The 21,153-nt window shown below is 46.9% G+C and overlaps 1 protein-coding gene, 1 long non-coding RNA gene and 1 other non-coding gene across 3 annotated transcripts in view; 1 reads left to right on the top strand and 2 right to left on the bottom strand.

Annotated features, from left to right (window-relative positions):
* Positions 1-2,020: 2,020 nt before the first annotated feature.
* LOC118006273 lies at positions 2,021-5,042 on the bottom strand. The gene is made up of 2 exons (XR_004678032.1): positions 4,751-5,042; positions 2,021-2,367 (listed from the first exon to the last, which is right to left on the bottom strand). It is a non-coding gene; the product is annotated as an uncharacterized LOC118006273 (long non-coding RNA).
* Positions 2,469-2,538, bottom strand: LOC118006323. Its single transcript, XR_004678047.1, has one exon. It is a non-coding gene; the product is annotated as a small nucleolar RNA SNORD123 (small nucleolar RNA).
* Positions 5,043-5,251: 209 nt separating the features above from the next.
* The window catches only part of SEMA5A (semaphorin 5A), a 466,526-nt gene continuing 450,624 nt past the window's right edge, over positions 5,252-21,153 (top strand). The window contains exon 1 of the mRNA XM_034998860.1: positions 5,252-5,702. The gene's annotated coding sequence lies outside the window, so the exon portion shown is untranslated. The remainder of the gene's footprint in view (positions 5,703-21,153) is intronic.

Raw genomic sequence — 21,153 nt, 5'->3', positions numbered from 1 at the left:
GCTCTACTATCTTTGTCTCCTGGCTTGAATTATCAAGGTTATCTTGCAATTCAAGATGGTGGCTGGAACTTCAGCCACCACAATCAAGTTCCAGGCAGGAATCGGAAGTGAGAGGAAAGGGCAAGAAAGATCGTGCTGTTAGACCTTGGGCTCTTCTATGAAGCATTTCTTTTTTTTTTTTTTTAAGATTTTATTTATTTATTTGACAGAGATAGAGGGAGAGCACAAGCAGGTGGAGCGGCAGGCAGACGGAGAGGGAGAAGCAGGCTCCCCGCTGAGGAAGGAGCCCGACGCAGGCCTCAGGTCCCAGAACCCTGGGATCATGACCCGAGCCGAAGGCAGCCGCTTAACCGACTGAGACTCCCAGGTGCCCCTCTATAAAGCCTTTCTTGGAACTGCATCGTATTTGTCGCAGCTAGGTTCAATGGTCTCACCTAGCTTCAAGAATTTTTTTTTTTTTTTTTTTTTTTAAGCTAGGCAGCTTGCAATTCCAATAAAATCAGGAGGTCTGTGTTATCAAGGACAATGTGGATTGCTGTTTGGGGATGAGTACTGTGGTGTATGCTATGGACCTGGAGTGGCAAGGAAACCAGTATGAGGTGCTGGGATTTGGGGTGAGAGGCTGACATTCTGAATTAAGGCGACAGCAATGGGAATGAAAGGAAGGGTCTGAAATGAGATTGACAGATGGGGGACAGGACCCTTGACAGTGCGTCTTCTCACTGATTTGCTTCAGGAGACACTTTGCCTACTGGCTTAATTTCACTTAGTAGATATTCTTTTCATTGAACTCAAGGTCATTATGAGTTAATCTCCCTGGTAAATGATGGCATAAACAAAGGCAGATGAATTTGTATTTTATTTCTAAATCTACGTTGGACTAACGTTATTTTTGAAACTATATTTCCAAAGGGACTTATTTTCCCCCAAAGCTCTATTTCCAAAGACAGAGGAATATAGAGGACATTGATTAAAGTACAGCCATTGTTTGCTTATAGACACTCAAGATATATACAAGGCCCAATGTCAGAAAATGACACTTAGGGAACCATACAGATGTTTCTTTCCATGCCGCAAATCATCTGCATTTCCTCTAGGTATTCCAAAAGTCTTTTCAACCTAGCATTTTCCCTCTCTCCATACTATACTTATAAAAAGATGACTTGAGGTGTTTTGAGCACAGATTTTTTTTTATATACTTTTCTTTTTTGCAGAAATTGGGTTGCTAGAAATTTAACCACAAAGAAAAGGCAAAAATACTTCCAGATTTCTAGACCACTTAGATCTAGAGTAAAATGCAATGTCTTTTGTTAATAGGTCCTAACTGGAAATGAGATTAATTACTAAACTTTCTAAGTAAAAAATAGGTGAGCACTTCTTGCTGAATGTATGCTCTGGCTGTTGTTAACCTTCAGCTTTGGCTGCAGTCCTACTGGGTGGGCTTTAAGCAGGCTGCTCCCCTGAATGTGGCTATGAGGTGTTTTTCTTTTTTGAAGATTTTATTTATTTGAGAGAGAGAGAGAAGGAATGGGGGAGGGGGAGGGGCAGAGGGAGAAGCAGGCTCCCTGCTGAGCAGGAAGCCCTAGGCAGGGTAGGGACGCAGGGTGGGGGGCTTGATCCCACGACCCTGAGATCATGACCTGAGCCGAAGGCAGACACTTAACCATCTGAGCCACCCAGGCGCCCAGCGGGCCACTCTTTTTGAGCAACACTGGCCTGCTTACCTCTGCCAGGGGAGTGGGCAGCTACGCTGAAGGGGGGCGGTGAGCCTTTCTTGGGTAAAAGGACCTGAAAGAGCTTCTGGTAAAGCACCAGGGACTTGAGTCCGGGCTGAAGGCTCCCTGAACTCTCCCCACTTGATGATTCTTCATCTGTCAAAACTTAGGTTTGCATCATCTGTAGCCATATTCATGGGTCTTTCAATACTTAAAATATGAACGGAAAGCAGCCTAGGCAATTTTCATAAAATGGCACATCTTTTTACCCATGTTTGGCCATCTAAAGACAAAAACGGATGGGGTTGTTGATCTAGCAGTTTTATTAATTCTTAAATGCCACAGATCTAAAAGAAGGAAAACGAGAGCAAGAGAACATTTGTGGTTGATGACTGTGATGTGTCTCCTGGCTCATCTGTACGAAAATCTGGTTTAAGATGTAAATGCCCAGAGGCCACGATTTCTGGACTGAGATCTTTCATGTTGTTAATACAATCTCGTCCAGTCATTAAAGATCACAAATATCCAGGGTTCCCTCTGAGGGCACTCCTGACCTACAGCGGCTTCTTCACCTCTCCTGGGTGGTGGTGGTGGTCTCTCCAGCCCCTCCGGGCTCTGCTCCGCTGAGTTGGCAATGTCATGAGCGATGTGGCTGGAATTCAATCGTAAGGGAGGGAGGGAGGGAAAGATGAGACAAAACTGGTTACTTATCTTGGAGACATAAGATCCCTCCTATCTCCATGCAGAAATTAAGGTGAATCAGGAAATGGATGGCGTTTCTCAAGTCACATGAATCAGCGCCCCAGGGTTCATCATTTTCACCGAGTGTTTGGCTGGGTTTCTCGTTTTGTTTACATTATGTGCCTGGCTCATCAGAAACTGTTTGGGGAGAGCTATAATTTTATCTTGAAAAGAAGAGAACTAAACAGTTTTGTTTTGAAATTATCACCTCTAGTTTTGTAATGTGATGAGAAGCAGCCCAGTGTAGGAGGAAGACCTTCAGTGAGGGACGGCTTCTCAAAGAAAAAAAAACAAACAAACAGAAATTTCATTTGGGAAAAGGAAACATCTGTGGATTCTTTAAAATAATTTTATTTGTAAAGAGCCTGTTTCTGTGCTGAGCCCTGGCGAGGGTCTCACCTCACCTCCTATCTCCTTCATGCTAAGCAAAGACTCATTTGCCAGCAGGTTGGTTCAAGCTCCAGATGAAAAGACCAGCTCAGAAAAATAAAGGAGCTTTCCCCAGATTATAAGGTGAAATCATGCCCTCAGTTTGGGTTTATTTCACTTTAAGGATGCACTCTGAATTATTATTTGGGTCTCCCCCCCATCTCATTCTTGTCAACTGTTTGTAATTCATTATCAGGAAATATATGTATTTTAACAATGCTTCCTTATAGCCTGTAGGTTGCCTGTAAAATTGAGCCCCCCCCCGCATATACATAAAGTTACATATTAAACATTATGTTATGATCCCTCCTGGGTTATGACATAAAAAGCTATTTTCTTCCCAATGCTTAAGTCTCAATGTGCCAATAATTTTTTTTTTTTTTAAGTGTACATGCCTTTAACCATAATGTTGAGGGCAATGACAAGAATTAGCTAAACGCATTTGGGTCCTAATTTCTGCCTCCCTTTTTCCTGGTGGCTGGAGGCTCCACAGGTCAGCCCACTCACTCAAGGGCTGCAAGGTCAAGTGTATGGCAGAGTCCTCCCTCCCTTCCCCCCAGCTCCGCAGGAGCAAAGCAGCAAGGCTAGACCTTGGCCAGCCTCCTCCACCCAGGAAGTGCCCCTAGGCCTTGTGCCACATAGGCAGAAGAATCAATGGGAATGTCGGGAAGGAGCTAGTGTCCCGAGTGCCAGGCACAGAAGGAAGAAGTGTTAAGCTTTTCATGAAGGCTCTAGGAACCAGGCAGCTGCCCTGCACCAGGCTGAGTGCCCCCAGCACAACCCAGGGAAGAATGCTTCTACAAAGAAGCCCTCGGACACTGACATTTCCCCTGGATGTCTTACAGGAAATCCGAGTGGGGCCTTGAGTACCCCCAGCAGCTCCAACACTAGTGAGAGAGAGAAACTGGAGGCTTGGGGCTGGGCTTCCTTCCATGCAAACCTTCAGAACTGCTTTTATTTAGTTCTTCTATATAAGAATACTTCATTTGGAAATATCCTACAAAGACTATAAAGGCAAACCAACATCACTTTGTATTTCTACTGTCCTCCTCTTGGATCTGCGTGGTTATTGTGTGAGCCATGACACCTTCCAGCCAGGGACGCGTGTTTCTTGTTTTATAGACGGGCTCAATGGCACAGTTAGGGCACACTGGGCCCTTCCCGGTGTGACAGATCCCAAGAACCGGACACTCGAGCGGTTTTGTCACTGCGGGCCATGTCACTGCGGTAAGAGAGGACGGCGGTGGGGGTGTTCATGCCTTCCCTTATTCAAGGGAAACCTGAAAGCCACTCTCGGAGGCCGAGATAGAGGAAAAAAGGGCCCGGGGTAGCGTTCCCCACCTCCATCCAGAGGGAAAGGGTCATGCGCTGCCCTTCAGGTTCCAAACGGAAGTTTTGCAACAAAGTATGAAATTCTAGGCGTCTTGAAGGCTACTATGCTTTCCAATTATGACTCTTTTCACTTTAATACTTGCTCCATGAGGCCGAAAGATCCGGCAAAAGCGCAACAAGTAACATTTAGTCCAGAACTGGACAAGCTGACTTTGTCCGTCCCAGGGTTCCTTTCTTAACCTCAGCGTGGCTACATGGGGACCCCCTGACTTGCCTCACTTGCTTGGTCGATTTGTTCATTCTCTAACTTCTTTCCACTGAAATCCAGCCGACCTAGCGGGGAGGTGCACCCTAAAACAGCTCCTCCAAAACCCCGAAGCAACTCTCTCCGTCTTTTAGGAGTTTCCAGCTCAGAGCACGCATGTGGATGTCACACAAGACGAACAAAATCACAAACTCGGAGTCCGGGAGGCCCCGGCGGCCCCTACCCACCCCCCCACACGGCCAGATTCGGCCGGGGGACGCGCACGTACCTGAAGATGAGGCCGGTAGGGTGGGCGCGCCACGTCTCGGGTCTCGGCCCGCGCAGCCTCCGGCCCTTTATACCGCGCCCTCCTCCCCCCCACCCCACCCCCCAGCAGCCACGTCTGAGCTGCCGGATGGGGGGGCGGGGGAGCCACAGCAGGTCTCTGCGAGGTCGGGGAGAGGGAGTCCCCGAAAGTCAACGCTCGGGCGCACTCGCACGAAGGAAGGAGCGGGGCTCCTGGGGTGCGGGGGGCGCCCGGGCGCGGAGAGGGGGGTCCCGTCCCGGGAAGGGCAGTGTCGGGGGCGTGGCCCAGGGAGGTCAGGCGCGGGGTGGGGCGTTCGGGTTTCACCCGGGCTGGGAGGGGAGTAGGAGGTGCGGCGGCGGAGGCGGGGCAGGGGGCGGGGCGGGGGCGGGGCGAGGCGGGCCCGCGCTCCCCGCCCCGCGCTCCGGGCCCGCGCTCCCCGCGCAGCTCTACTCGCCGGGAAGGCGGCGCCGGCGGCGGCTGCTTTCTCTCCGCCCGCTCCCGCGCGCTGTCCTCCCACCGCGGGTGGGCTCCGCAGCCCCTGCCGGCCGCGGCCCGTGCCCGGTGGCGGCTCTCGCCTCCGCCGGGGGCGGCCTGGCGCGTGTGGCCCTTCCCGGGGGCTCCCCTCTCCTACCCGTGGCTCCCTTTTGCAGCTGGCTCGGGCACCCAACTTTGCCTTTCCTGGTCCGTCGCCCCCGCTGGGCGCGAACCTGCTCACCCCCGGCCCGGCTGCGCGCCCGGGAACGGTGCGCCTGGTGCTCAAACCGACGTCCCCAGCCCGGAGCGCAGCGAGTGGCGGGTGGCTCTGGGGAAGTGGCAGGGGGCGACCGCGGCCGCTGCCTCGACTTCCCTCGCCGGTGCACTGAAGAGGACCCTCAGAGCTGCTCCGGGGCCCCAGGCGCTGGATGATTGGCAAGAGGAGCGCGCCTCGCACCTGGTGAGAGACCCCCGCCCGGCCCCCGCGTGGCCGTGGCCGCAGCCCCGACCGTGCCGCGTTGCTTGGCCGCGACCCGGGGGCGGCAGTGGTCGGCGGGTGGGTCGTGACGATCTCAGGCAGGGTCGATCCGCAGGCACTGGGCGGGGGACAGCCGGTGGATGCGCGTACAGGATTAGGACTACCCTCCGTGCGGGGCACCCACAGTTGAGCTAGTGCACGGGCTGGAAGTTTGTGTCCCTGTCTTTGCCGAGGTCGGAGCGTGCCGAGGTAAGGAGCGGAAGCGACGCGGTGGGCGACCTGGTGGTGGGCGAGGCGGGACCCCTACCCAGCACCTCGGGAAGGTGCGCACTGGGGCTTTGTGCGCGCACCGGGCGCGCGTCCAGGAGCACAGTCGGGAGCGATGCACCGGGTCGCGATGGCTTGGGCTTCGCGGCCCCGCCGGCTGGGGCAGGTTTTCCTCTTTAAGTTACAGGGGTTTTGCGGTGCTCGTGAGAAACCGGGAGGCAGTGGGACTTGGGCTCAACTCCTCCAAGCGCTTTGGTTAATGAGGGAGAATGAGGCTGGGGATGCTGGGGCTCGGGGCCGCCTGATGGGTTGCAGCCAGGCGAGTCGCTTTCCGCGGGCTGCACGGTTTCGCATCCCCTGGATCAGGGTTTCGGGGCCGGAGGCACATTTGGGCCCCCGAGGGAACTGGTCTTCTTGAGATGTGCGGGGAAACTGTCGCCAAGGAGTGGAGTGGGCTCGCTTCCCGCGGCGCCCAGTGTCGGGCTTACCGCAGTCAGATCCGGATTCCCGGGGCTTTGGCGGGAAGCGCGTTTACCTCCTCGCCCTTTTCTTGCTTTGTACCTGGATGCGGCGGCTCAGAGTTGGGATTTAACTTTCCTGCGCCTGCGGCGGCCCGGGGATTGCCGGCAGGGGGCGCTGAGAGCGAGCGCTGGAAGTGGGAGAAAGGATGCTAAGAGCAGTTTCTCTGTCCTGGGTGAGTGGGTGGGGGTCCTAGTCAGCAAACAACGGGACCAGGCAGATCTTGGCAATGATTTCGTAGGGGTGGAGGGTGGGGGGAGCTGATCCGTTAACCCGGGGGGAGCTGTCAGCCTTGCTAAGAGAAGGGACAGGAAAGGTGGTTGCCAAACACAAGTGGTCTAGATAAAGGTTCCTTCCAGAGACAAACGTATCCCTGCAAATTCTTCCTGTTTATGCCTATGTCTTCCTCCTTGTGAGTATTTACTGAAAAATAAATAACAACAACAACAATAATAATAATGTGACTTATGTTTAATATTGACAAGATTTTGCTCCTCAGGAGCACATTAGTTAAAATGCCAGGAGTTACAAATGGTTGTTGCACCTTGTTTTTTTTTTTAAAGATTTTATTTATTTATTTGACAGAGAGAGACACAGCGAGAGAGGGAACACAAGCAGGGGGAGTGAGAGAGGGAGAAGCGGGCTTTCCGCGGAGCAGGGAGCCCGATGCGGGGCTCGATCCCAGGACCCCGGGATCATGACCTGAGCTGAAGGCAGACGCTTAACGACTGAGCCACTCAGGCGCCCTGTTGCACCTTGTTTTTAAGAAAAACAATCGTATGTCTCAGCTTATCCAGAAGAGCTCCCTCATAATGGCCAATTTTGGAAACAGCAGATACGTTATTAATTTTACAGTTAGTATTTCCTAAGAAGACACATAAAGACAAGAACAGTCTTTACTAGGGAAGATTTTTAACACCTAATTAGGATTGCTAAGTTAATTGCTGATTGTGCCAATTTTATTATTGAAGAAGGGGTAATGTTTATCATGCGCTACTTTGAGTGATCAGTTCACAATTTCAGTTCAAGGAGATAATACCTTAAACTGTGTATCACTGAAACAACTTTTCTCATCTATGCCTGTGTTTACCAAAGGAAAGATGGATTTTTTTTTTAATCCCAACCATTTTTCATTTTTGTTTGAAAAGAAAAAGCAGCCCAAGATGTAATTGTCTGGGCCACTTGAAACACGGATTTCTTTTCCTTGTGGTTCTTTCTTGTAAAAACTTTGCCACAAAATAGCCCCTCATCCATGATGTTGCAAAGGTCACCTAGTCATTTGCACACTCATGGGCCCCAGGGTGATAACTGGTACCTGCTTTTACATGCTTTTAGCCTATCCATACTTGCCTTAATAGGGAGAAAAATGGGTGGTGCTAATCATTTTATGCCTTTTGCGAATCGCCCGAACTTATTTGGTTGTTTTAGTGGCGAACAGCTGCAAGAGCCCTGCTGCGAGCAAAGACTTTAGTCTCCTGGGTGGTAAAACTTGTGTCTGTCCAAAAGAAGTTTTTGAGATGTGCAGAATTCGGTAAAAATAAACCTGCATTCTTCACTGCCGCTTCCTTTTACAACGATTTCTTCACCATGTCTGGACGGAAAAACATAGAAACATAGAGTGCAGTGGCTGTTCAAAGTTGTTGGCTGTGGGACCATAATAAATATACACACATCAATGTAAGCTTTTGCTTAAGCTTTAGAGGGTACACAAACCTTCTGAAGGCCAATCCATGGCTTTGCAGTGAGAAATTTTGCTTGAGAGGCACTTTAGACTGTGTTGTAGACATTGTACACAAATGTTAAAACCGCAAAACTTTTCTTTGTGTCGTCCGCCAGCTCCTTGGGACTATGTTGAATGCTGCTCAAGTTAGAGCTGCTTAATTGAACCACTGCACAGTCTTTATTAACTTGATAATTATTTTGAGTGATTCCAAATGTCTTTTTTGTTACAAAATCATTGAAATTGAGGCTTTGCTTCTGATAAAAAGACAGCAAGGTGGGGGAGGGGGAAACAGAACTTTGCTAAATGGCCAGCCAAAGGTATAGAAGCGTTCCATTATATAAACATGTAATCGTGAACTCTAGAAATAGCTAAGAGAAGAATATAATCCCAACGAGAAGGTTTGCCTTGCAAATCACATAGTTTGTAAGATAGAACAGATTAATTAGTTTATGTTTGAGTCAAGGAGTCCAGTTCTATAGCAGTGTAGGTACCAGTGTTTGAGAAAAGTAGTCTTACATCCTGCAGCGAATCCTTCATAATTATTGATTCTAAAATTATACCAAAGTGGTACTTAAAAGTGCTTCTGAAACTGTTGCTATAGTTACTCAGACAAATTGCTTAGGGTATAATTATAACACCAAGGTGACAAATTTTTATGTTTAGTGTTAAATAATTTTTAAAATGTAAATTACAGTGTCTAACAAATTGAGTTACACCCAAGTGCAAAGTGTGTGGTGTGGAACCTTGTACATTCCTGTCCACCTGCATCTATTTGCAAATGTGAACAGAGAAAGCGAACAATTTTCTTGAGTACTAAGATGAATATATATAAGTGCTCGGAGTTGTTTGTACTATCTTTGCGTACTGTTGTTCACAACACATTTTCATGTATGTGTCCAGCAAGCTTTTGAAATTGAGATGCAGAAGTTTTGTTGAGAATTACTGGTTTTTATCACTCTGCTTGCTGCCTTGTAGAATGATCTGCTGTAGATAGGGGGCAATCTGCTGTCTCTAATCCCTGCACAAATTGGTAGCATTGTAATGATCAATTCAACAGGTGAGGAGTAGCTCATTGCAAAGCAGTTTGAAGAAGCAGCTTTTGGTATGCTTGATAAATATATCACATTTCTGGGCGCCTGGGTGGCTCAGTCTGTTAAGCGACTGCCTTCGGCTCAGGTCATGATCCTGGAGTCCCGGGATTGAGTCCCGCATCGGGCTCCCTGCTCGGCAGGGAGTCTGCTTCTCCCTCTGACCCTCTTCCCTCTCATGCTCTCTGTCTCTCATTGTCTCTCTTGCAAATAAATAAAATCTTTAAAAAATATATATATATATCACATTTCTTTGATGAATTTGTTATCTGGATATATAAAATCAATTTCTAACAGCAAGACAAGAAGAAAAATAATTAGAGTGGGCTGGAATATACATAGATAAACTTTTCACTCAATGAACCTACCGAAAACTTTTGATTCAGAATTTAAGTCAAACAGTAAAGCAAATGAAAACTGGATCCAAGAGAAGATAGTGTATAAGTAAATTATTATAATGTACTGATAGCAACACAGGCTATGCCATCTAAAGGTTGTAGGGCTAAGAAAACCTGCCTCTGAATTTCAGGGTATTCTGAAGCCAGGGAACTTCAGAGACAAGTTACATTTCACCTGGGGCATGACATTTACAATAGGATTAACCCAACAGTGGGCTCAAGAAAACATAATTTTTTTTTCAAAGGAATTGCTGTTTTCTTTTTCTTTTTTTTTTGGTCCAGGATTAATGGTTTTCTGACAAGAGCAAAGGTGGACATACTTTATTTCCCTTTCCTGAGTTTTAAAATATATTGGCATAGTACTGCGTTTGGAAAAATATAAAATCATTCCATTCTTTGCTCTTTTTTCCCCACATGTGTTGGAATTGGTTTCCTGATGAATATTGAAAAACACTGTATTCCGAAAGAGAATACACATCTTTGGGGCTGAATATCTTTTATTTCTGGAAGGCCATGAACCCGCTAATCCCTTAGATTCCCATCTTTCATTCCTTATTTGTCACTGTATCTCTGGAATTGGCCATCCTGCGGTTCGTGTAAGATGATGAGGAAGTATATGTTGGAACAATTTTATTTTATGTTGAATTTTTATGTACATTTGCGAGTAGATCACATTACTGCAATAGGTAATTCAATTACAGATATGTATGATAAATAACCAGGAGAGTGATGGTATCAGAAGCCAGCTCTACTGGAGAAATAATGCTGTATTTGCTGAGATGTGAAATTAAATAAGTTCTAGGCAAATGACAATCAGGACTGAGCAAGGACAAATTGTTCACAGGAAATAGAGCCTCTTTCAGTCAGTTTCACCCAACGTTTGACAACGATTTATGATGTGCCTATGCAAAGAAAAGCAGAGTCAAAAAAGAAAGTAAGAAATCTTTTTTTTTTTTTTAAAGATTTTATCTTATTTATTTGACAGAGAGAGAGAGAGACAGCTAGAGAGGGAACACAAGCAGGGGGAGTGGGAGAGGGAGAAGCAGGCTTCCCGCCGAGCAGGGAGCCCGATGCGGGCACTCGATCCCAGGACCCTGGGATCATGACCTGAGCCGAAGGCAGACGCTTAACGACTGAGCCACCCAGGCGCCCCGTAACAAGAATTCTGCTAAGCAGTTTCTGTTGAGTTGTCTGCAGATTCATCAACGGCTAGTGCTTGGCTTAAACTTCCCGGAAGAAATGCGTTCCTCACAGACTGGCTCCAGATAAAATTCCACACAGAGAACTTCCCTTTCTGTAACAAAACTGGGGATGTGGCACATCTTGGAGAGGGCATCCGAAGCTGTTGCGGCTGCCAATGATGCCGCTGCCTGGTCTGCCTAGCGTTCTGCGAGAAAGAAAGGCATCGGAGGCCAGGGACATCGACGGTTGGACATCCTGCAACCCAGTGGATTTTAGAATCATCACTGGGGTCTGGGATTCCTGTTCTGGGCCGAGATTTCGATCTGCTGTAAAACTCTACCGAATTTAAAGCTGACAACATTGTAACTGGTGGCGTAAAGCAGATTACTCTGGATGTTAAACTTCCTTTGTCCAGCAGATATTGGAGTTAAGCCATTGTTAATGTCCGTTGACCTACAGTATGAACTAAATAAGGGCTGGCTTCTGAGACGTCTGTCTTGTAAGTTCCTGTGGGCCGTAGCTGTGGACTTGACTTTAAGAAAGTTGGAGGGAAGCTGGGTAGAATAACAACCAGAAGTCCATGGTTTAATAGAGCTGCTTGCCTAATTGGGCAGGGCAGTTGGGAGAGGCCTCAGCCTCAGATGAAGCACTCGCTGGCACTGGAGGAGTCCCAAGGGGACAGGCCTGCCTACGTGGTGTCCAGATTCCAGGCCAGGGTGGGCAGTTGGAGAGGGGTGGCATGGACAGTGGTGAGACTGTCCCTGTCTGACTCGGATGTTGGTGGAGGTTCTGTTGAGGTCCCTGCACAGAGTCTGCAGGTGCAATATATGGATGGGCTTGGAGATGGCTGAACCTCGGTGCTGGGTCTGGGTCCGAATCCAATGTCTGCGTTGGGTCTTTGGGTCCTTACAGAAACAGGTCCTGCAGAAGATAAAGGGGAGGAGGAGACAGGAAGTGTGGTAGGTGTTCTCTGCAAGAGGGGTTAGGGTGTTTGGTTACTAAGGTAGAGCCTCAGGAATGATAACACGAAACGCACCGCTAGAACTAAATTAGGGCCCTGAGGATGGGTCAGGGGGACAAGTCCTTGAATTTGCATGCAGTGATAGAACCAAGCCAGCAGGGCTAGCTGCCTGCTGAGTGTGGGGCCAGGACTTGTCCCATTGTGGCTGTCCCTGGCCCAGGAGCTGCAGTGGGCACTGAGTAGTCCCAGTGGAAGGCAGATATGCACTTGAGGCTGGGAAGCTTGACTTGAAAGCATAAAAACACTTTATGTGTGGTTTTTTTTTTAAGATTTATTTATTTATTAGAGAGAGAGAGTACGTGCATAAGCGGGGGCAGAGGGAGAGGAAGAGAAGCAGACTCTGAGCCGAACTTGGAGCCCGACGCTGGGCTCAGTCTCACGACCCTGAGATCATGACCTGAGCCGAGACCAAGAGTCAGAAGCTTAACGAACTGAGCCCCCCAGGCGCCCCAAACACTTTATGTGTTTTAAGACATATATTAAAACATAAAACATGGGAATTAAAGGATGTTGTTCACTTATTTAAAACAGCATCACATACAAGAATGCCAGGAAACGTGCCGTATCCTCATGACCTATCTTAACACGTTTACAGAGATTTTAGAAATTCCAGAATATTTTAGAAACTGTGATGGGCTTTCTTATTTTATTTCTGAGATTAGGCCAACCGGTTTGGTCGCTTAGTTGGATTTATAGATTTAATAAGCTGAAACAGATGAGTGGATAAGCAAAATGTGATCCAGTCATACAGTGGACTAGTTTTCAGCAATAAAATGAGTGAATTCCTGATCTCTGTTTCAGTATGTGTGAACTTCAAAACATTATGCTTAGTGAAAGAAGCCAGTCGCATAAGACTACATATCATATGATTCCATTTGTATGAAATGTCTAGAAAATGCAAGCCTATGAAGACAGAATGCAGGTTAGGGATGGGGATGTGGGAGGGACTGACAGTGGACAGGCAGGTCTTTCTGGGATGATGGAAATGTTCTAAAACAGGATTGTGGAGAGACTCATGCAACTCTGTACATTTACTAAAAATCACTGAATTGTACACTTATGAGGAGTAAATTTTATGGTATGTAACTTATCCCTCAATAAAGTTGTTTCAAAAAGAAAAGGAACCTGGGACATAATCTCTACAGTTAGAGCGCCTTACATTGCCACTGGCCTAAACATCCTGCTGTGAAGTGGGAACGATATTCTGTGTTTCCAGAACGTTCGCAAAGACTAGTGCTGGGGGCTGTAGGATGCTGAGGTTCGTTCACTTCCTGGGAATTGAACTCCAAATTGTGAGCTCTTTTATGTAAACGAGCAAACCCAGGTTGTTTTGCAGACGAGGCCACACAACTGAGTTAAATCACTCAATTAAACTAACCAGCCAACCTAGCTCATGACTGGTGCACCTCCGTTCCCAGACGTTTGTTAGAGTAGACTTCTCTTCTGCCAGTTTTATTACGTTGATAGCTTAGGGGGAAATCTTTCGAAACGCAGAATCTTCTGGTCTCATCAGAGCTGCAGGGTCTGGACTCCCAGCATCTTGCTCTGCCTGACGAACAGCACTGCTTTCCAGTGACTGGGGAAAGCCTCGTGATGCCTGGTCCTGTGCCCTTGTGCATTTTCTTCGCAGGGCTTTTACTTCGGCTGGTGAGGCAGGTAACTTCCAACGGCCAGATCGAGTGGCAGAACAGATTTTTAAATGCCCAGGGCCTGAGTACTTAAAGGAGGGTATGGTTGTTTTTTGTTTTTTGTTTTCCCTCTTTTAGCAGAAGAGTCACAGAATTGCTTCTTCTTTCTGTGCTTCTCTGACAAGTTTGGCCGTTAAAGCACGAGCTGAAATTAGGTTATGGGTAGAGATACATATGAATTGCCTGTAATTTCCTTGCTCTTTGACTGTCGTCTCTGGGTGGAAGTGTGTCTTTAGCTCTTTCCTCTGGTTTATTGCGACTTCCATCTGCTGAGTCCATTAACATCCTCTCTGCCTCCTGCCATGGGGCTTCCTCAGCTCTCTCTCGGGCACCTTGCTCTCCCCACACCAGTTGGTGTCCACATGGTGACTTTTTATAGGAGTGTTTACTTTGGCCCAGGCTGTCTGAGGTCCAGATAAAGCCAGTAGGGCTTTCGGGAGCCTCCAGAGCTCGTATGCTTCTCTCTGTCTAGTAATGAAGTATTTTTATCCAGCCCTGTGATGTTTTGAGCAAGCATTTTCCAACAACATCTGATTTCTTCAGTTCTTGGAGTTGTATGCAGAAACTGAGATTGACAAAAGTTTCAAATCCTAGTGCAGTAGCTTTCTTGACCTCATACCGATGTAATTTCTGATTGACTCATTCTGAATTTGCCTCCTCCCTAACTTGAAGCCTAACTTCGATGCAAATTAAGAGTAATATTTATAAAATGACCACGTTTTTCTACTGCCAATCCTAATTTATGACTCACCCTTGGTGAGTGGCAAGGAATTACTTTAGCATTTCCTTCTGTTTATTGGAGGGCAAAGAGGTGGGTGACTTATTTTTTGACATTTTTGTTTTTGATGTCACTTTTGACGGTTTTAATTGGTCAATAACATACTGTTTAGGTGGGTACTTTTTAGTGGTTGTTTTCTTTCATTTTCAGTGAGCTAATGTCCAGATTTCAAGGACAACTAGTTAGGCATTCTGTTAAACAGATTGACTGGTTACCTGATTAGAGCAATTTCCATGTTGCTATGATAGATATTTAGTTTTGAAACATGAGGAACAAGAAATGATGTGATGTTCTCCTGTTTTAAGACCTCTATTGGAATAACTGTTGATTTGTATTGGATCTGATAGCTGGGGGTTTCATCATGAGAGAAACACAAACTGTTAAGTAGAGAATGGCGTGAAGACATTGTCCTCAGTGGGGAAAATGTATTAGACCCTTACTTTGGATGATTTTTTACTTTTTTCTAAACCATTTCCTTTTCTGGAAAGCATCCAAGTGGTAACATCAAATATTGATTTTGGACACTAAAATGTGTAGGATCCTAACTTTACTCAGGCAGTTGGGCGCACAGGGAAGAACCTGGAATGTTCACTCTAGAGCCTGGGGCTGTGCTGTCCCTTCTATCATCTGCTGGCTCCTCTTTACCTTACATCCTGTCATTGCTCTGAAGTTTCAGATTGGGGGAATCTTTGCTAACCTGTCAGCGAAGGAAAATGCCTTTAGAGTCTGAGCTAGGAGGCAAAGATAGGCAGTTCCATTATTTAAGTTTGAGATTTCTGGGCTGTACATATAAAAGAAAGATCCTGTTCTCAGAGCGGGGGTCCAGTGCCCAGATGTTCAGTGTGGGAAGGAGAATGTTTCCTCTCCATTCCAACAGGGCTGCTCCTCAAATGCCCTTCTGTGGCTTTTTCAGTTTCTCTGCTAATCCAGCAGCCTTTTAATTATTGTGTTTCTCCTTCACCAGGAAAGTTTTGAGCCACACTGAGCTCATAACGTCCTCTGATTGACCCTTTCGTTTCTTAATAGGACCCAGCTCACTCTCTTTCCCTTCCCTTCTGTTTCCGTGCCCTCCCCCACGTGAAAGGGGTTTGCCAGGTTTTGTCCTGGGTCTGATACGGTCCGGCGTCTCCACTACCTGACTCTTTGCCGAGGGGTTTCGGAGTTCCTGTTGATGTGACCCGACCACGGTAGACATGTTTTTCACCCGGAGTCTCGTTCCCGCGGTGTTCCGCATTGGCTCACACAGATCAGACCTCATCTAGGTCAGTTAGGAGTGTCCCAGGAATGTGTTGGTTCAACATTTGCTTCACATTTGATGGTGCCGTCGAGCTGGGGAAAACTTGCATCTGCTTATCGGATAACTGTTGGGCGGTGGGGAGAAGTATTTGCTGCGAGGCAGTAGGAACCCCTCCCTCCCTGGGTCACAGTCAGGATCGAAGGGATCTGAAGCCTTGGAGTTCCGCTCTCAGGCCCTCCCCCTCTCCACCTTTGCCCTTTGCATCCCACCCACTCCCTTGGCAGCTGGTCCTACCACCACGGTGGCGCTCAGCAGGTGGGGATGCCTAAACCCAGGTACTTGAGTTGAACGTATTTCCCACTCTACCTACCCACCCGTTTTCTTTTTTTTTTTTTTACAATGCGTGTCTTAGGGGCGCCTGGGTGGCTCAGTCGTTAAGCATCTGCCTTCGGCTCAGGTCATGATTCCAGGGTCCTGGGATCGAGCCCCGCATCGGGCTCCCTGCTCGGCCAGGAGCCTGCTTCTCCCTCTCCCACTCCCCCGGCTTGTGTTCCCCTCTCTCGCTGTGTCTCTCTCTGTCAATAAATAAAATCTTTAAAAAAAAAAAAACAAAAAACAATGCGTGTCTTAAATCAGTGTTTTCCTCCAACTCTCTATACCTAAAAATGCTCCCCTTGGATGTACATTGCGCAGTGGTTGGGGGTGTGACTGGGCAGTAGAGATGGGGAGGGGTGGGGGGCGGGGAGCCCTGCACAGAGGTCTGCAAGCCCAGGCAGTGACTCTTGGCTGTCTGCGCTTTCCAAGCAGACTCCAAAGTCAGGCCTGAAGCCAAATTTACTCTCCGTCTGCCAGCAGTGATGGAATTCCTAGGTCCTATCACCATCTTGTGAAAAGGAATCATTCAGAAAACTGCAAGCTGGCAAGTAAGAATTGCAAAGATTCATTGACTCGGAAGCTTACGCCTGCAAATGTTATTTAACATTGAACAGTTTCTCCAGGCCCACCTGCTGGCTTTCCATCTCCTTGAGGTTTATCTTGGTGCCGAGGAAAGCCTGTGAAGGATGCACAGTGGCGATCTGATGGGACATGCCCCAGGGATGATACCAGCTGAAGGGCCTACCCCACGTCCTAGATCTTGCTCATTCCCGACCCAAGAATCTGTGCAGTAAGGTCACTTCTCTAGAACTTCATGGAGTAAATGTAAATGCTGGGACTTCAGTTGCTAAAGCTACAAACCATGGGACCATAGAGGGGAACCCCAGTCTTCATACCCTGTCAATTAAAATACCTTTAAGACATTTTTTAAAGGAGTATCCATTCATGAATTAATTGTTCATGCAGGTAGACTCAAGGATATTAGTGCTTTGAACATGGACCATGGCTAGGGAGAGGATGGACTTGACAGGCATGGGGAAGGGGCTAGACAGAGTCATGTACCATGAATTTTTAATTGGGAAGAAGTGTATTTCCCAATGTCTACATAGTATTTAATGGGACTTTTTTCTTCTATAATGGAAATTATAACCAAAAAAGCACACCCTGGGGCGCCTGGGTGGCTCAGTTGGTTAGGCGACTGCCTTCGGCTCAGGTCATGATCCTGGAGTCCCAGGATCAAGTCCCGCATCGGGCTCCCTGCTCAGCGGGGGGTCTGCTTCTCCCTCTGCCCTCTTCCCTCTCGTGCTCTCTGTCTCTCATTCTCTCTCTCTCAAATAAATAAATAAAATCTTTAAAAAAAAAAAAAAAGCACACCCTGCAGATTCAAACACGATTTAGAAGTGTATTTTATGTATTTCTTTTGGTTGTTATAAGGGAGTAGTGCAGGCTTTGGGGTGAGTTTGGGAAAGAGAAGGTCAGATAAACATTTTTCATTTGATCTTTGTGACCTTGAGTTTCTCGATAATCTTTCAGAAAATCCCAGGTGTCTTTTTGATGGCCAGTTACTTTGCTCTTTTCTCTTATGAGGGAAGAGTCATGACTTCTCAGTCTGGGATTGTAGATGAGAGAAGCTCAGTGTGGTGCCAGCTGGGTTTCATAATGCTGCTACGTGTCACCTCATACACTTTCCCTGTTTTGGAACACCCAGCTCCATTGGTGAGTTGGTTTGGGGTCAACATGAAGAAGGGGCACAGAAAAGAAAGGGTCTCCCTGAATAATGGAGGCCCCTCTGCGCCCCAGAGAATGTTGGTTCCATTTAGTCTTTCTTCCATTTAATAAAGCCCACACTGGCCTTTTCTGTCCTCCTCCTGTGTCCAAGACAGCAGTCATTTGCAAAAGCTCTTACCCTTCCAGTTGTCGAGGCACTTGTGATTTGCAGAGGAACCCTAGAGCATCATGACACAGTTCGCATGGGAACACGGCCCCATGGGCTGGAATGCTGGCCAGGCTACCCCTCGAGTGGGCAGCGATGGCGGCCCTGAGTCATGGCTATGAGTTCACCCCCATGATGTGTAATCCAGAGTCTCGTTAATGACTGGTGGTAGCGCATGGACTTGAATGCCATTTGGTTTGGCCACGAAGTAAGTGCTTTTCAGTGGGCTTTTAAGTTTTTGTTTTCCAATGAAAAGTGTATGTTCCCCAAGAACCGGCTTTGGGGCTCAGATTTCCTGCCTTGGGGTTGTCGGAGGGAGTCATAAGTGGGAAGAATAGGACCATGATTGGAGGCTTGGCAACATCTTCATCAAGAGGCCTGGACAGGGGCGCCTGGGTGGCTCAGTTGGTTGGGCGACTGCCTTCAGCTCAGGTCATGATCCTGGAGTCCCGGGATCGAGTCCCGCATCGGGCTCCCTGCTCGGCAGGGAGTCTGCTTCTCCCTCTGACCCTCCTCCCTCTCATGCTCTCTCTATCTCATTCTCTCTCTCAAATAAATAAATAAAATCTTGGCGCCTGGGTGGCTCAGATGGTTAAGCGTCTGCCTTCGGCTCAGGTCCTGATCCCAGGGTTCTGGGATCGAGTCCCGCATCGGGCTCCCGGCTCAGCGGGGAGCCTGCTTCTCCCTCTGACCCTCTCCCCTCTCATGCTGTTTCTCTCTCGCTTGCTCTCTAAAAAATAAATCTTTCAAAAAAAAATAAATAAATAAATAAAATCTTTAAAAAAAAAAAAAAAGAGGCCTGGACAAAGGGTGCAGATAGTGAATGGCTCACTTTGGGGACTGATATGCGGGCCCTCAGGGCCAAGGGGTCTTAGGGGTTCTTCTTTAATTGCACTTTTGAGTGAGCACCTGGTTCAGTTAAGCCTGCAGGGGTAAATTTAGGAAAACAAACCGAAAGCGCCTTTGGGAAGGCTGCTTGTTTCGAAGTGGGTAGGAATGCTTCTGTTTACTTTGTTCCTCTTTAGGTAAGGCCACTGTAGGTCTTTTTAAACCTAGCTCTTGGTGTTGACTTTGACTTCTGCCAATTAGCCATTTTGCCTGATAATGTTAAGGTTTATATATGTATGTTACAAATCTGTTACAGCTTGTGTCAGATATTTACAAAGCCCCTGGTGAAGGGGGCCATCCCTTTGCCAGGTCCATGTCTTGTATTCTTCCTATGTGTGGGAAGAAAAAGATTTTGTAGGTGTATTTCTATCAATGTAAATAAAGAGTTTGGCATTAGACTTTTAAGGATTGGTAGAAAGCTAAAGGAATTCATATAAAGACATAATTAGAGTATGCAGGGAACTTGTGAAATATACATGTTTGAAATGCTTTGCCTTTCTGAGCAATTGGGAGGTTGTTAGCTGTTTCCTTTTCTCACATTGGCTTCCAGATGATTAATTGGATTTATTTAATTAAATGCGCCATATTTAAGTGGAGTGGAGGCCCTGGGAGTATTCTGAAAATAGTATCAATTGTTTTCTATTGATCTACAATATAGGACATGGTTTGCTTATACTTAGAGCAAAGACATTCAGTTCTATATTAATAATCTTTTAAAATTATTTAACTGTAAGTTCTAAAGTGAAAAATCTATTTAAAATATCTTATGGACGATCTCAAAAATCCCATATCATGAAATTCTATTCCTTTATTGCACTCCAGGGGAGTAAGCCAGCTTTGAAAGTAGAAGCACGTTTCTGTTGCTGCCACAGTAAGTCGAAATGTTTGGAGGGGTAGCTGGGCTATTTTTAGCAAGTTCAAATGTATCCTGTGGTGGCCGATTTCCAATGATCCAAAATTAGTCATGGGATCTTGTACCGCGGTGTCAAAGGCTCAGACAACCAGCCTGCTCAACATCTTTGCATTGTCAACCTCAATCTGACAGTAGGATTGATCACTTTGGTCAAACAATGCATCATTCTTTGGAGAAAACAAAAGGATAACCTCTCACTGTGATGAGCAAAGGGGTTGGAAGCTATGGATTGAGGTGCTAGGCAAAGTGGGTGCTGAATAAAATTGGCAACAGTTCAGGCTCTGGGAAAGATGACAGGTTCTTGGCGATGAGGACAGTTAAAAACTTAATGGGGTATTTTTGTTTTATTGGTGGGGCATAAAGGTGAACAGCTGATATTTATTTTTTCCCTCTTCTGTTTTGTTTACATGAAAAGAAGGTCAAAGGGCAACGCCTAGGGCAGGGAAAGCTTGCTTATCACAATGGCCTTTCATCTCTGGAAAAAAGGAGAGATATAGTTACCCTCCTGAAAAGATCTCTTACCTCTTTTTGCCCCCAGTCATGTGAGAGCCAAATGACCAATTTGTTTTGAAAGAATTATTTTGCCATTTCCCATGTCTAGAGAAACACTTCGTTATTAAATATATATGCAATATACAGTTGTCCTTGGCAGTGATCGCCGACGGCTGTTTTTCCTTAAGGTTTTGTTGTTTTTGTTGTTTGCTTGTAAAATAATCCGTGGTTTACAAGAGGATGGGCTAATTTTTAATAGTTTTATTCTGAGAAACCTTAATCGGTTGTCCTTTTTTTTAGAGAGAGCATGTAGGCGTTTTGTGGGGGGGAAGGACAGAGGGAGAGGTACAGAGGTAGAGAGAGAATCTCAAGCAGGCTCCAAGCTCAAATCAAGAGCCCCCCTTTCCTTTTATCTTAATTCAAATTGACGTGGTAGATGGGAGGTTGTTTGATTCAAAGGAAGGGCAGTGCATTTGGTTGAATTACAGCATCCAATGTATTTGTTGAGGGCCTCCTAATTGATATAACTATTCCATAGAATTCTAGAATTTGGAAGGTAGTGAAGCTGTCCGGTGTTTGCCTCCAGGCAGGGTCTTTTCTAAACCCTCACAGGGAGATGGTGATCTATTATGCTTTTAAAGAAGGGCGAAGGTAGGGGCTCCATTATAATGTGGGCTATTTACTTTTACTATAGTCCAGAGGAGCCCAAGGATGAAAGGCAGCATTTGGGCAGCTAAAACATGCTGATCAGGAACTTCGTTTGTGCCAGAGCCCAGGCCCTGCCCTGGGAATACGGTGTGTACAGGACAGAGAGTTTCTGCTCTCTTGGTGCATGTTTTCGAGAACCTGAACGATGCTTCAGGCTCATTCAGACACTGAGGATTGTCTAGAACCCCGCACGAGGAGGTCCGTGATAGCAGGTGGAAGAGTC

The sequence above is a fragment of the Mirounga leonina genome, unplaced genomic scaffold, assembly GCF_011800145.1.
Source record: "Mirounga leonina isolate KUSES-001 unplaced genomic scaffold, KU_Mleo_1.0 Mir_95, whole genome shotgun sequence".
In the NCBI taxonomy this organism is placed as follows: Eukaryota; Metazoa; Chordata; class Mammalia; order Carnivora; family Phocidae; genus Mirounga; species Mirounga leonina.
This window is presented reverse-complemented; position numbering and strand designations above follow the sequence as displayed.